The 13,743-nt window shown below is 40.5% G+C and overlaps 1 long non-coding RNA gene across 1 annotated transcript; it reads left to right on the forward strand.

The window, feature by feature from the left end:
• The first annotated feature begins 3,602 nt into the window (after positions 1-3,602).
• Positions 3,603-10,440, forward strand: LOC113918489. The gene is made up of 4 exons (XR_003518582.1): positions 3,603-3,779; positions 6,450-6,697; positions 7,615-7,710; positions 10,335-10,440. It is a non-coding gene; the product is annotated as an uncharacterized LOC113918489 (long non-coding RNA).
• Positions 10,441-13,743: the final 3,303 nt, after the last annotated feature.

Here is a 13,743-nt window from a genome sequence, read left to right on the forward strand (position 1 = left end):
ACCTCTGGGGAGAAGAGAGTAGAGACGGGCTGGAGACTGAATCACCAGTGGCTAGTCTTAAGTAAAGCACTTTCCTGATTCTGGGAGCTGTTCCCACAAATTATCAAACCGGAGGAGGGGGTTGTGGAAAACCTCGATTTTAGCCAGTTCGTCAGAAGCACCGATGACAATTTGGGATTAGAGATTAGCATCTGATGTGGGCTTTAGTCTTGTGGGACTGAACCCTGAACCTGTGAGGTCTAAGCATTGAGTGAAACTCTGGGACACCCCGTTGGTGTCCACTGAAAATTAGAGAATAGTTTAGGGTGGAAAACCCACACGTTGATGTCGGAAGTGTTGAGAGTAGAAGGAAATAGTTTTGCTTTTCCTTTTAGAACTGCAATAAGTGAATTATGTAAGCCAAACACAATATGGGGTTTAATCTGCCCCATAAATTCCCAGATTTATGGAGACTTGAATGTATTCAATATAGGAAAAAATGTTCAAGGTGTTGCAGTGTGTGTTTTTCCACACCACCAAGCAATTAACTCAGTTTTCCTCCGACCCTGCCCAAGGTGTTCCACAACCTGAACTCGGTTCTGACACTACCTACCTGGAGCTAGTGTGTCAGATCCCCCAGGTTAAGGGCTCAGCCCCACGAGACTGCTCCCACTTCAGATGCCAAACCAGCTATAAATTGGAGGCTTGCCTGACTCCCTCCTCAGGTTTGATTAATTTGCCAGAGCAGCTCACAGAACTCAGGAAACCAGTATACTCACTAGATTACCGGTTTATTACAAAGGATAGTAAAGGATACAAAGGAAAGCGATGAAGAGATACCTAGGGCAAGATCCTGAACACAGGAGCTTCAGTCCCCATAGACTTTGGGGCTGGCACACGGAAGTGTTCCGGTTCACCAACCTGGAAGCTTTTCAAACCCCCTCCTTTTGGATTTTTATGCAGGCTCCATTACAGAGGCTTGATTGATTAAATCATTGGCCACTGGTGATTGATTCAACTTCCAGCCCCTCTCCCCTCTCGGAGGTCAGGGGGGTGGGACTAAAAGGTCTAACCCTCTAATCATGATTGGTTCCCTGGCAAGCAGCCCCCATTCTTGGTTTACCTAGCAGCTTTCCAAAAGTCATTAACATAACAAAAGACACTTTTATTGCTCTCAACACTTAGGAAATTCTGGTATCACAGGTGTAATGAAAAAAGCCTCACCATTCAGAAAGAAATGTGCCAGTTTACAGAGAGTGCTAGGGAATGTTGGCCCCATAGGCTTGGCCAGGCCTCTTCTCCCACCCACCAAATACATACCCTGCCATTGACAGACGTTTGCCAGCTGGGTTATTATTATTTTTTTCAACAAAGATAAGGTCCTGAGAACTCTAAATGCTCACTTTACTGTAGAATAGATTTTTAAATCAAACGAGGCATTAAAACATTTGAGGGAAAATGTTTTTGTCTCATTTGTCTTTGAGCTTGAGGTTTATAATTTCCAAGACAAATACTGTTTTCCTTTTTAGCAAATACTGATTGACCCATGTAAATTGGAGACTGCTTCTGAAGCAGAAAATCCTGTTTCTTTTGTGCCTAAGGATATTCATAGAGTCACTTATTTTTTTTAAATGATACACATCTACAGAAAATATATTATCTTAATATCCACAGATAGAGGCCATAATACTTTGACTCTCAAAACTCCCCCTGGAATCTTCTAAATGTGAGACTTCTCATACATACATCATCCATACAGCACTGCAGGGCACAATAAAAATTAAGATTTGCACTGGAAATCAATTTTCTTTAGTTACACATTTAACCTAAGCACTATGACAACAGAACATGAGATAAAGTAGGTCACGAATTTCAACTAGAATGGTTTAGATGAAATAAAAGCTCAGCTGTAATTTGTTGCTCATCTTTTAGGAGTCTTTATTTAAAAATTCTTGTATTTCACAGGCCCCAGCCAATGTAATCTAACAACAATCTAGTAGATAAAAATTGAAAGACCAAATCCTCGACTGGAATTCATTCAATCTCAGTATTTATTTCATATGGTTTGCCAATTAAGTAGTAGTGTCCATTTCCATACTCATAAATAGATAAAGAAGGGAATTCCAGGTAAAGAAAGAGCTATAGGAGTATTCAGTCATGCAAGGGCACAGGATACTATTTGAGATCATTTGTGGGATGACCAAAACCAGACACAATAAGGGGATAAAAAAGGAGATATGCCTCTGTCACTATAAGCTTAAGGGAATCATCAATGATGTCCTAGGAACCTAGCTGAATACATATGCCAGCTACCTAAGCTATTTTTACCCAGGAAATAAAATGAAATCAAGTTCTCATTCCTTTTACAGTATTTTGTGATTCCATCTTCCTTTGCCTCTGGGGTAAATGTAACCCTCTGTCTTACTAACCCATGTTTTTTATTCCAACTCCAGCTACCTCTTCTATGACCTCTCTGCACTAAATATCCTTTCCTCTTTTCCCTCTTTCATGAATAGAACTTATGTGTCTTTTGAGTCAGAAAGATCTGTCTGTTTCATCTGCCAAAATAATAGCTGTGTGATCTTGGGCAAATTACTCACTTTCTCCGAAACTCACTTTCCTCCCAATGTTGCTGTGTGCATTAAATGAAACAAATAATATGAAGGCACATTCATAGGTCCCATCACCTAGCGCTGTGCCTGGAACAGAGCCAGCTCTCAATAAGGATAGTTATTCTTCCCTCCTCTCTTCTCTCGTTGTGTTGCTTCCTGCTCAACTTATAAACCTGCCCAACTGTCTCCTTTCCTGCACACACATGTGCATGCACACTTTGCCTCAACTCCATTACATTCTTAAACTTCCCACCTGCCCTTCACTGCCAAAGAAGAAGTCTGCTTGGAGTCATTCAGGTCCTTACTTCCCACTCATTCCTAGCCACATTGCAGCCTGAATTCTACTTCCACATCTCTTCTGAATTTTCTCCAGAAACGGCCTACTCTATTGCCCAAGCCAACATTCTTTCCTTAGTTGTTTTTTTTTTAAGATTTTATTTATTTGAGAGAGAGGGAGAGAGTGAGAGAGAGAGAGAGCACATGACTGGGGGGAGGAGCAGAGAGAGAGGGAGAAGCAGACTCCCCACTGAGCAAGGAGCCCGATGTGGGGCTCGATCCCAGGACCCTGGGATCATGACCTGAGCTGAAGGCAGACGCTTAACCTACTGAGCCATCTAGGCACCCCTCCTTAAGTTGTTGTTGTTGTTGTTTTGTTTGTTTTTTAGATTTTATTTATTTGAGAGAATGAGAGAACATGCATGTGAGCAGGGGGAGGGGCAGAGGGAGAGGAAGAGTGAGAATCTTAAGCTGGCTCCACACCCAGCATGGTGCCCAACTCGGGGCTCGATCTCACCACCCTGAAATCACGACCTGAGCTGAAACCAAGAGTTGGATGCTTAGCAACTGAGCCACCCAGGCTCCCCTCCTTAGTTTTTAACCAACTAACCTGTCTTCAACATTTAGCACCATTGGATACATCTAGAACCTCTAGAACATTCCCCTTCTCTAGTCTCCAGGCAACTGGAGGAGTCCCTGCTTCTCCCCCGACCCCTGTTTCCCCAACTTCTCTGACAGCTGCTTCTTTGGCTCTGCACTGACTCCACTGCTTCTTCCTGCTTCTTGGAAGAGGTTTCCCACTTATATGGATATGAAAAAGTCAAAGGTAGAACCATGGTAATGCCATTCAGAGCCCTCAAATATAGCACCACACTAGCAACAATTTTGGCAAAAGGGAGATCACTTATTCAGGTAAGTCTTAAATTAAATGTTGCTCCCCAACCAAAAACAAACAAAAAACTTGAGGTGATCCTTAAACTGCTCCATATCCCAGCAACACAGAACAAAGTGAGGGGAGACTAGAAAATGTGTCTAGAGCTCTACAGAGAGCACAGTAGAGAATATTCTTTCTTGTCTTCTTTGCCTACACAAATCTATACAGTAGCTGGTAGGAGCAGAAATATCTAAAACTACACACATAACTGCTTAACACTGTATTTAAAGTCTCAGTGCTAATCAATTACAGATGAGTTGAGTTTTTCCTATAATTATTTTTAAAATCCTGGATCCAAAGGAATCTTCATTCTGCTGTATATCAGCTATGAATCTTCCACAGATGAACATCGAGAAATGGTACAGAATCAGCTAATAATGAACACAGAAAAAGAACGGAAACTTCTCCCTAACCACCCTTTGCAAGGGCTTCACCAATTCTCAACTAAGCAAGCATTAGAGTTAATACAAAAATCATGGTGTATATTACCACAGTTTGCCATATATATATTGGTTAACAGCATAGGCCCTAGAGGACGATTGCCTTGCTTCAAATTCTACTTCTACCACTTCTTGACTGTGTGAACTGGTAAAGTTATTTCAAAGTTCTCTAAGACTCTGTTTGGCTGATCTATTAATCAGGGGGAAGTGATGGTATTTTTTTTTCCACAGGGATTTTGAAAAGATTAAATGAGAAAATGTACAAAAAGTACTTAGCACAATGTAAAACGTGGTTTGCGTTTGAGATATGTTATGTAAATATTATTTTTTCTTTTGCTACATGCCCAGATTTAGCTCCTTCCTTTCTGAGAAATTCTGCTTTAATTGCTGGTAAATAAACGTGTGTGTGTGTGTGTGTGTGTGTGTGTGTGTGTGTGTGTGTGTGTTTGTTTTATAGCTAAATTGGGAGATAAAGCAGGGGAAACTTGGCTGTATGTAGACAGAATCATCTCCGTGAAGTTTACAGGGCCTCAGTTTCTGCCCAGAAAAGAAATTGACTCCCATTCACTACTTCCTTCAGCAAAGAGGGGGGACTTCAGCTCTTGATCTGAGAAAAGGAGGAAAGGTCTAGAGCTTCCAATATCAAAGGGGCAGGAGTGAGGAAGAGTAAGGTGACTTCTCAAACCTCTTCTCCACCAGAGTAAACTTCTACTGTTTTATTGGAATTTTTTTAAGTTTTTATTTTTAATTTTTTTTTTTTTTTTTTTTTTAGTAATCTCTACACCCAACATTGGGCTTGCACTCATGACCCTGAATATCAAGAGCTGCATGCTCTCCTGACTGAGCCAGCCAGGCATCCCTATTTTAGTATAATTATAAAAGAATTCTGATTCTAAAAGTCAGAGAAGAAACCAAAAACCATGATTTCAAAACTCAGAGATAACAACTATTATGTTGAAGCGATTTCTTCAGTCGTTTCCTATGCATCTATTTTTACACATCTAGAATTGAAATAGTTGAAGGGCACCTGACTGGATCAGTCTGATCATTCGACTCTTGAACTCAGGGTTGTAAATCTGAGCGCCACATTAGTTGTCGAGATTATTTGAAAATAAAAATCTTTTAAAATATAAAAAAAATTTTTAGAATTCATAAAATCTTTTAATATAATTATAATATAAAATTTAATATAATTAAACTAATGATTAATAATTAATTATAATCAAAATAATTTAATTTAATATAATTAAAATTGTTGAGATCAGGGCTATATACAGTTTTGTCCACCTTTCTAACTGTTCTATTATGAGCATTTTTCAATGTCACTGAAATGTTTTCAAAATATTCTTTCTAATGACTACAAAATAGTCCTTTGGATGAATATATTATAATTTATGTATTTATTTTAATCACTCCTGTTATTTTCTAATCTCAAAATAAATTGCATATCCATTTATAAAATTAGAAAATATAATGTATAAATCACCTATAATCTTACTGCTCAGATATAATCACTGAGTTAATATTTTGATACATTTCCTTCCAGTATTTTTCTGTGACTAGCTATTACATACTTGAAATAATTGAAGTCATATATTACAAGAATCTTTCCATGCCATTAACAATGCTTTCAAAACAATTTTTAGTGCTTTTAAAATATTAAATGATATATATCTGATCTCACTCTCTTACTGGTAGGGAGGAAAGAAATTTCCAGCCACTAAGGACAGAAAATATCCAGAAATAGAGAGGAAAGTTCTATGTAAAGCCAGGCCATCTAAGAATTTCTCTAGAAAGAGTCCCAACTTGCTTGGCATCCAAAAGGCAAGTGGTTGCTTCCAAAAGCCAGTCGTCAAATCCAAGGTAGGGTAACTGAGTCAGAACTCTTTAGTCACAAGTGACAGAGCCCTTTCTCAAACAAGTTCAAGAAAAAAAAAATGAACAACAGAAAAAAAATTTTGTTTTTAAAGAGAGATAAGCAGGGAAGTAGGAAGGGAGGGAGGAAAGGGAGAAATTTATTAGATGAGAAAAACAAAAACAATTTCCGTCACTGCTGCATCCAGAGGCTCAAACAATGTACTTAGGACTTAATTTATTAGTTATCTCTCCTCTCTATTCATGTGTTGGTATCATTCTTTCCAATAGTGACAATCTGGGGATTTTCTTGAAAGAAAGCAGGTCATAAGACTCTCTGGCTTATCTTTACAGATCTTGATCCCAAAGGAGGAGATAGCAGTTTTCCTGGTGGCTTCTGAAGAACATGATCAGCAGGGATTCTGGTTGTCTCCGCTGAACCAGCCGCCGCGGCCCCGGGGGATAGAGTCACTGATTGGCAAAGTTGGTATCTGAGGACCACACCTGATGGAGTGCGGGAGGGCCGGTTCCGCTGAAATGCAGGGCAGGAGAAGTAGGGTTCTCCAAACAAAGAAGAAATGCCAGCAGTCACGTCCAAGCAGGTAAGAGGTCAATGGTCACATCATCACAGGCAGCCGGATCAGGAGAGGGCAGAGAGGAGCAGTCTGGGAGTGCTTTGGGGCCTGAGGTACATTCCTACATATTCAGGAGCCAGGAGCTGGATGGAGGTGTGGCCATCAGTGGAGCCTGGGGCCAGACCTATGAATATACCTTCATTTATTTAACCATTCCCATATTGTTAACCATTTACATTCTTCCAGCTTCCTTTTTCATCAGTTGCTATGCTAAGAACCACTTTAGTTTTTCATTTATTTTACAATAGTATTTATTCCCTTATGATGTAAAATAAATATACGTTCATGAAAAAAATGCAGAAAGATAAATAAATACCTGTATTTCTACTACCCAGAGACAACCAAATTGTGTGTGTGGTGGTTGTATTTGTGTGTTGTATAGAAACACACATGCACATATATACATATATATGCACATACAAAACTGATATCGTATTTCAAGTAGAATTTTCATTCATGATTTTTTTTTAAAGATTTTTATTTATTTATTTGACAGAGAGAGACACAGCGAGAGAGGGAACACAAGCAGGGGAAGTGGGAGAGGGAGAAGCAGACCTCCCGCTGAGCAGGGAACCTGATGCCAGGCTCGACCTAGGTCCTGGGATCATGACCTGAGCCGAAGGCGACACTTGACCGACTGAGCCACCCAGGAGCCCCTCATTCATGATTTTTAGTTAAAGCTAAATTAGAAACAATTTATGTTGTTAAATATCCTTCGGTATTAACATCCTGATAGAGACATATTTCATCACATAACTTATCAAAAAATTTTACCCATTTCTTGATTTGTAGGCATTTAGGTTGTACCTATTTTTTCACTATTATAAGTAAATCTATATTAGGTATAAATAATCATCTGCATCTCTGATTATTTCTTCTGGCAGAGTCCTGGAAGTGGAGACACTGGGCCAAAGCATGTGCACACCCTTATGAGTACAGTCACACAAACTGCCCCAGGGTCAACTATATCAAGGTTTAAGGTGAGAGGGAGATGACAACATTCTGTAAGGCCCAACACCATCAGAATGGGGATGGTGGGAAGCCAAGAACTAATTTGAACGTGAGTAACACTGGCCTCATGGGGCAAAGACAAGATTTGTTTAGGTAGCCAGTCAGCAAGATCAAATCTTAACATAGATGATGTGGGGGTTCACATTTTGACTTACACAGCTGTCACTAGTGGATGGACTGATGGGAAAACAAACCCCCCTTCACCCCTTACCTCCATTTCACTTCCACTCTGGCTTGAGCCCCATCTGCCCCCAGCTGCCTAAACTGTCCCGGAGAGAATTTTCGCCACCAAGGAATGCAAGTAGAACAAAGTAGAGAATTTTGTTGGCCAGAAATGTTCCGTAGTCTTTTTCCCCATATCAGTCAGAGAGAGTGAACAACACTTCCCAGAGGACTCTACAGAAATGAGAATAAATGGAGTTCTCCAGCATCATAGAGCAACCTGGCAGACCTGGCCATTAGGAGCAGGAGTCCTGACAGGTTTGTACAGCTGGGAAAGAGCAAGAAGGGGAAGGAGGCATTGGAGAGGGACCACTGCGGAGCAGAGTGAGTAGCAGAGATTTTTAGGGGCTGTCATGAATACAGAGCTCTAGAAAAAAAGAACTATGGCCAAGGAGGATTCAGGGATGCTTTCTGTAAGGTGCCATGTATTTGGTCTGGCTCTAAAAACACCAGCATCAGAGATATGCATGAATCTTCAAGGCTTCCCGGGACAGATTCATGTTTCTTTTGCATGTGACTCTGCGCAGAGGATGGGCCACATGAAACCTAGGAAAAACTTTCAAAAGCAACCAAAATATGAGTCACCATATTTTCCAGAGGAAGGAATTTGTAGATCCTACAGGAGAATCTACAAGATCTGCAGAATTTATTCACTCCATTTTTTTTTCCCTCTCTGAGCCTTCACACAAATGTTTAATACCTCTCTATTTTATAATTGGATTGACTCGCCACGTTGCTGTGGAAAAGGTATTCTGGAGTAAGTTGTGATCTTCTCTCTGCTCTGTAATTTTCTTTCGTCACCTTACCACATTCTCCTAATTGAGTATAGCTGATTATTATGGCCAAGGCCTTGCTTTACTTGTCCTGGTACACTCCATAGTCTTGATCAGAACTTTACACCTAGTGATAAAATATACATACTTGCCAAATTTCAGTGAAGGCAGAAAAAATAATGGGGTTGTAAAGATAAACCTTTCAATCATTAAAAAGTCTCCTTTGTCTTCATTTATTCATCAAATCAACAAACATGGATGGTTTACTACAAAGAAAAACGCATTTCTTCAGCCTGTTGTACAAAGTGTTTTCTGTTCTCCCTTAAGAATGTGACTTTTCATCTGAAGATCATTTTAAAATTGCTTCTAAGCAAAGTACAATGTAGAATAAAGAAGAAAGAGGAGAGTTTCTTCCTGATAAAGACCTGGCTTCTATTGTCAAAGGGCAGAAGAGGTCAGGTGATGGTCTCCATTTTTAAAGAGCAAAACACCCTTTTAGTATTGAGATGTTTAAAATTCTTTTTTTTTTTTTTAGATTTTATTTATTTGTCAGAAAGGGAGAGAGAGAGAGAGAGCACAAGCAGGGGCGATGGCAGGAAGAGGGAGAAGCAGGCTCCCCACTGAGCAAGGAACCCGATGTGGGACTCGATCTCAGGATCCTGGGATCATGCCCTGAGCCAAATGTAGACACTTAACAGGCTGAGCCACCCAGGCGGTCCTGTTTAAAATTCTTTAATCAAAAAAGTGTTTGGCCTGATAATTTAAGGTTATGTATTTAATTTAGTTTATCTTATCTGAAGATGAAAGGAGAAAAATATGGTTTGGGAAGGGAGGAAGTCTTCTCAGGCCACCAGCCCCAAGACAAAAAAAAAGAAGTCAAGAACATATATATCAAAAGAACAATGGTATCAAAGAAAAAAGGGACAGGAGTCTTAGGAGTTAACCCTTTGAGGGTGCTCTACTCCACCGTAGTAAGAAGCCAGATGGAGCAGAAGGAAGCTAACAGAAGAATCTGTGGTCATCAAATGAGTCCTGGTGTCTCCTTCCACCATATTGGCTTCCCACCTTGAGCCTGGCACTCTGCTAGTCTCTCAGGCCATGTGAGAGCAAGCACTTGTCACCAATAAAGGGGTCAGGGATTGTTGTGAGGGAGAGAGCAGCAGAGTGACCAGCCCTTCCCGATTGCCTGGGAACCCAGGTTTTAGCACTAACATTCCCACTTCCTGGGAAATCCCTCCGTTCCTTGCAACTTTTTCTCACAACTTCCCAGAATGTTCAGATTGCGCCTTCACAAATACAGAGTCAGTCGATTATAAAACCAGAAAGGCAGTGAGTGTGGGACTAGACGACTGTGGGAAATGGGGAGAATCTCAGGCTGTGGAACACATCTGTAAAGATCTCACTGCAAATACGGGGAGGGCGATCCTGCAACATTTTTAGGAAGCAAACAGTGATAAAAGTATAGAGAATTTATGTATAAAATATGTAGAATGCATTTAATAGTCTCTTTAGTGTTAATGTTTTTATAGCAATGGAAGTTTTTGTTTGATTTGTTTTTATAGCAATGGAAGTTTTTGTTTGATTTGTTTTGGATTTAGAGGATGTCTTTACAAGGGATTTCATTGGTTGATTTGCAACTATGCCCCCCACCCAGTGCTTCCCAGAGCTGCTCAACTTTGAATCCTTTTAACAACATGGTATGAAGAATGTAAACCTCATGCTGAGGCAAGTACTCTCTTCATGTTTCTTAATGTTCTTTTTTTTTTTTTAAAGATTGTATTCATTTATTTGACAGAGAGAGACACAGCGAGAGAGGGAACACAAGCAGGGGGAGTGGGAGAGGGAGAAGCAGGCTTCCTGCTAAGCAGAGAGCCCGATGTGGGGCTCGATCCCAGGACCCTGGGATCATGATCCGAGTCGAAGGCAGACGCTTAATAACTGAGCCACCCAGGCGCCCCACGTTTCTTAATGTTCTCCTAAGAACCATCAGCCTGACATATCGCTGACACTGTAAGTTCAGCTCCTCCAATAAACTAGGCACCCAGCATTGCCGAGTCCTTTCCATTCTCCTCCAAATGTCAAGCTCACCACCCCCACTCTTTCCTCTGATTCACAGAGAACACAGGCTTATGAGAAGCCTGCCCCCTTGCCATCCTGCCAGCAGAACCTCAACCCTGACTCCACCCACAACCCTCTGCTTCTCCCTTTCTCCTGCCATAATGAAAGAAGTACTTCTTATTTCTAAGCTCATCTTCCACCTTGCTGACTCCATCCTCACCTCCCTCCCAGGACGTCAATTATCATCATCTCTGCCTCCTTACGTGGCGTCAGTGGCTTCTCTTCTATGGAGCCATTCTTCAGCATGTATAGGTGTTTAACTTGCTGCCATCTTTAAAAGACATTATTTCTCTATCCCAATTGTTCTCAGTAGTGGCAATTCATTAGAATCACCTGGGGAGCTGTAAAAACTTTACGGTGCCCAGGCTGCACCTCGTAACAAGTCAGAAGTGGCAGGGGTGGGGCCCAGGTGTCAGAATGTTTTTAGAGCTCGCCAGGTGATTCCATTGTGCAAGCAGGATTGAGAAACACTGGTCTAACTTAACGATCCCTCCCGCTACCCCCATCTGTCCTCATTCACTGTCGAATTTGACTTGCTACCTCCTTTCTCTGACCCCCTCATTCATGCCTCTAGCAGCGTCATCTGGCCCGTGCACCCTCTACGCCCTCTCTGCCATCTGACGCCTCAGTTTTTCCAAGGAAGACTATTGATCATTGCCATAGAAACAGAAAAATGCATGGGTATGTGGAAGGCTCTCAATATTCTGTATAAGGACCACTTGAGTTATGACTATTCATAGGTGACTTGAGGGGACAAGCTGACATGTTGTGGAGGAGGTGGATTCTCCTTATTGCAGTCCAGCACCTCACAAATAAGTAGGTCTGCTGAGTTGATTCCAAGTGAATTCTTTGGGGAGAATAGAATAAATTGCATATATCTTCATTTAGAAATGCTGACTCTAATAGTTAACAATACTGTGTTGTATATTTGAAAGTTGCTGAGAGAGGAGATCTTAAAAGTTCTTATTATAACTATGTGAGTTGATGGATGTTAACTTACCGTGGTGATCATCTTGCAAGTATACATTTGTCAAATCATTATGTTGTACAGCTGAAATTCACATGATATTATATATTAATTATATCTCAATAAAAAAGGGAAGATAAAAAAAGAAATGCTGACTCTAATTCTGGAACCCTTAGACCTAAATATGGTCTGAAAATCTTAACTGTTTTAAATCTATAAACTTGTCTGAAACAAATGATCTTAACCTGTTGCAAGATCTAGTCTGTATTTATGAATATCGTGGGCATATTAAATATTTGCACATGCATTATAATTTATAATTTATAAATTATTATGCATTATAATTTATTGCACAGTACTTACCCCCAAATTCTACCCACCTTCCCTTCCTAAAAAGAATCATGCAGCTTTAGTTAATTTAAGGGAGTCCATTCTTCTGTCATTCCCTTGCACCATATCTGCTCAGAATGACGTTGTTCGTATGTGGTAGGGAGCCATGGAGAAAAAGATCAAATCTGGTGATGGCGCAGCTGGTTGAAATTCTGCAACATTGCAGATGTTTGTTTTCCAAGGGAACAATGCCAAACAAAACAAAACAAAAACAAAAAACAAAAAAATTGAAGTTCTAAAAGCTGTTCTTACACTTTTATTACGCTACAGTTTTTCAAATCTAAAATTAAGTTCCAATTATCAGTTCTAAGAGAGGCTGTTTTTCCATAGGACCCCTATGTGGCTTTTAAGAATTCCCTGGGTTAATAATTTGTTTTAGTGCCAAACCCCTGGCTTCATTTTCCTTTGCCCATCTGCAAGTTTTGCATGCGTATGGGCTGTTGGTGTGCATATGTATCCAAGTCTTTGCATATGGAATGAGTATGCTTTCAAAAAGCAGTCTCATAAAAGTTCTAAAGGAGGTGGTGAGTACTTGGAGGGGGTCCAGCCACACGCTGCAGATGGCGCTGCTGTGATGTGGAAGGGGGTTAGTTCACAGCTCTGATCAGTCTGCCTTGCTCCTCAGAACTTGGGGCTCTTGAATAGATGGCACTGGCTCTGTGCATTTACTATTTATAAGGGGCAAAAAAAAATACTATTTATAAGGGGCTTGCACAAGGCACTAAGTATGAAATTCATGGAGGATAAACGCAAGGCTATTTTTAATGAATGCAGAATAATGTCTACTCTCCTTTGTTTGCAACTTGGAGAAAAAAAAATTGCTTTTCTAAAGGCTAAAACCAGTGTCAGTGTTTGATAATAATGAAGAACAATAATAGTGGTCATCAAACTCTCTAATTTGCTGCAAAAGAGGAAACAAATAATAGGCTAGCTATGATCTTGGGGGTGTCTCGACCTTTTTCACTAGTGCCACAGAAAGCCAATTGTCTAGTGAAAGTAACGCTTTGTGTGCCTTTAAGTCATGTTACTGCCTGAGGAGTCTGCTAGATGGGAAGGGGGAGTGGAAGGAGTATTTGGTCTAACAAAGAATATGTAAAATATTAAGTTGGGATAGCTGGGGAGATTTGGAATGTCTCATTTTGAATTCAGGTTTTTTACACCTAAGTTTTTACTGATGAGTTAAAGTCTGCAATAAAGGTTGCAACAAAGACCAACATAAACAGCAACAGCCCCTGATTGGTTTTGACTCTGAGCTCTAGCCACAAAGCAATTGTATTTGGGTTTAGTGGCTGAGCTCAGGTCAGAGGAAGGGGACAGAATTGCGATTTATGAAAGAAAAAAAAAAGAATTGCGATTTACTTTTGAAGATTCGTGTTCCATTTAACTTGCACTCCACAGTGCCTAGTGCAGCTTCTAGCACATAGTTGGCACTCAAAAACATTTGTTGAACCAAAATGACTGCTACCTCCTGGGCAAGCACAATAAGGGTAGGAGGTAGGGATGTAACAACACTTATCTGAGCTTGTGCAGTT

The sequence above is a fragment of the Zalophus californianus genome, chromosome 1 (assembly GCF_009762305.2).
Source record: "Zalophus californianus isolate mZalCal1 chromosome 1, mZalCal1.pri.v2, whole genome shotgun sequence".
Lineage (NCBI taxonomy): Eukaryota > Metazoa > Chordata > Mammalia > Carnivora > Otariidae > Zalophus > Zalophus californianus.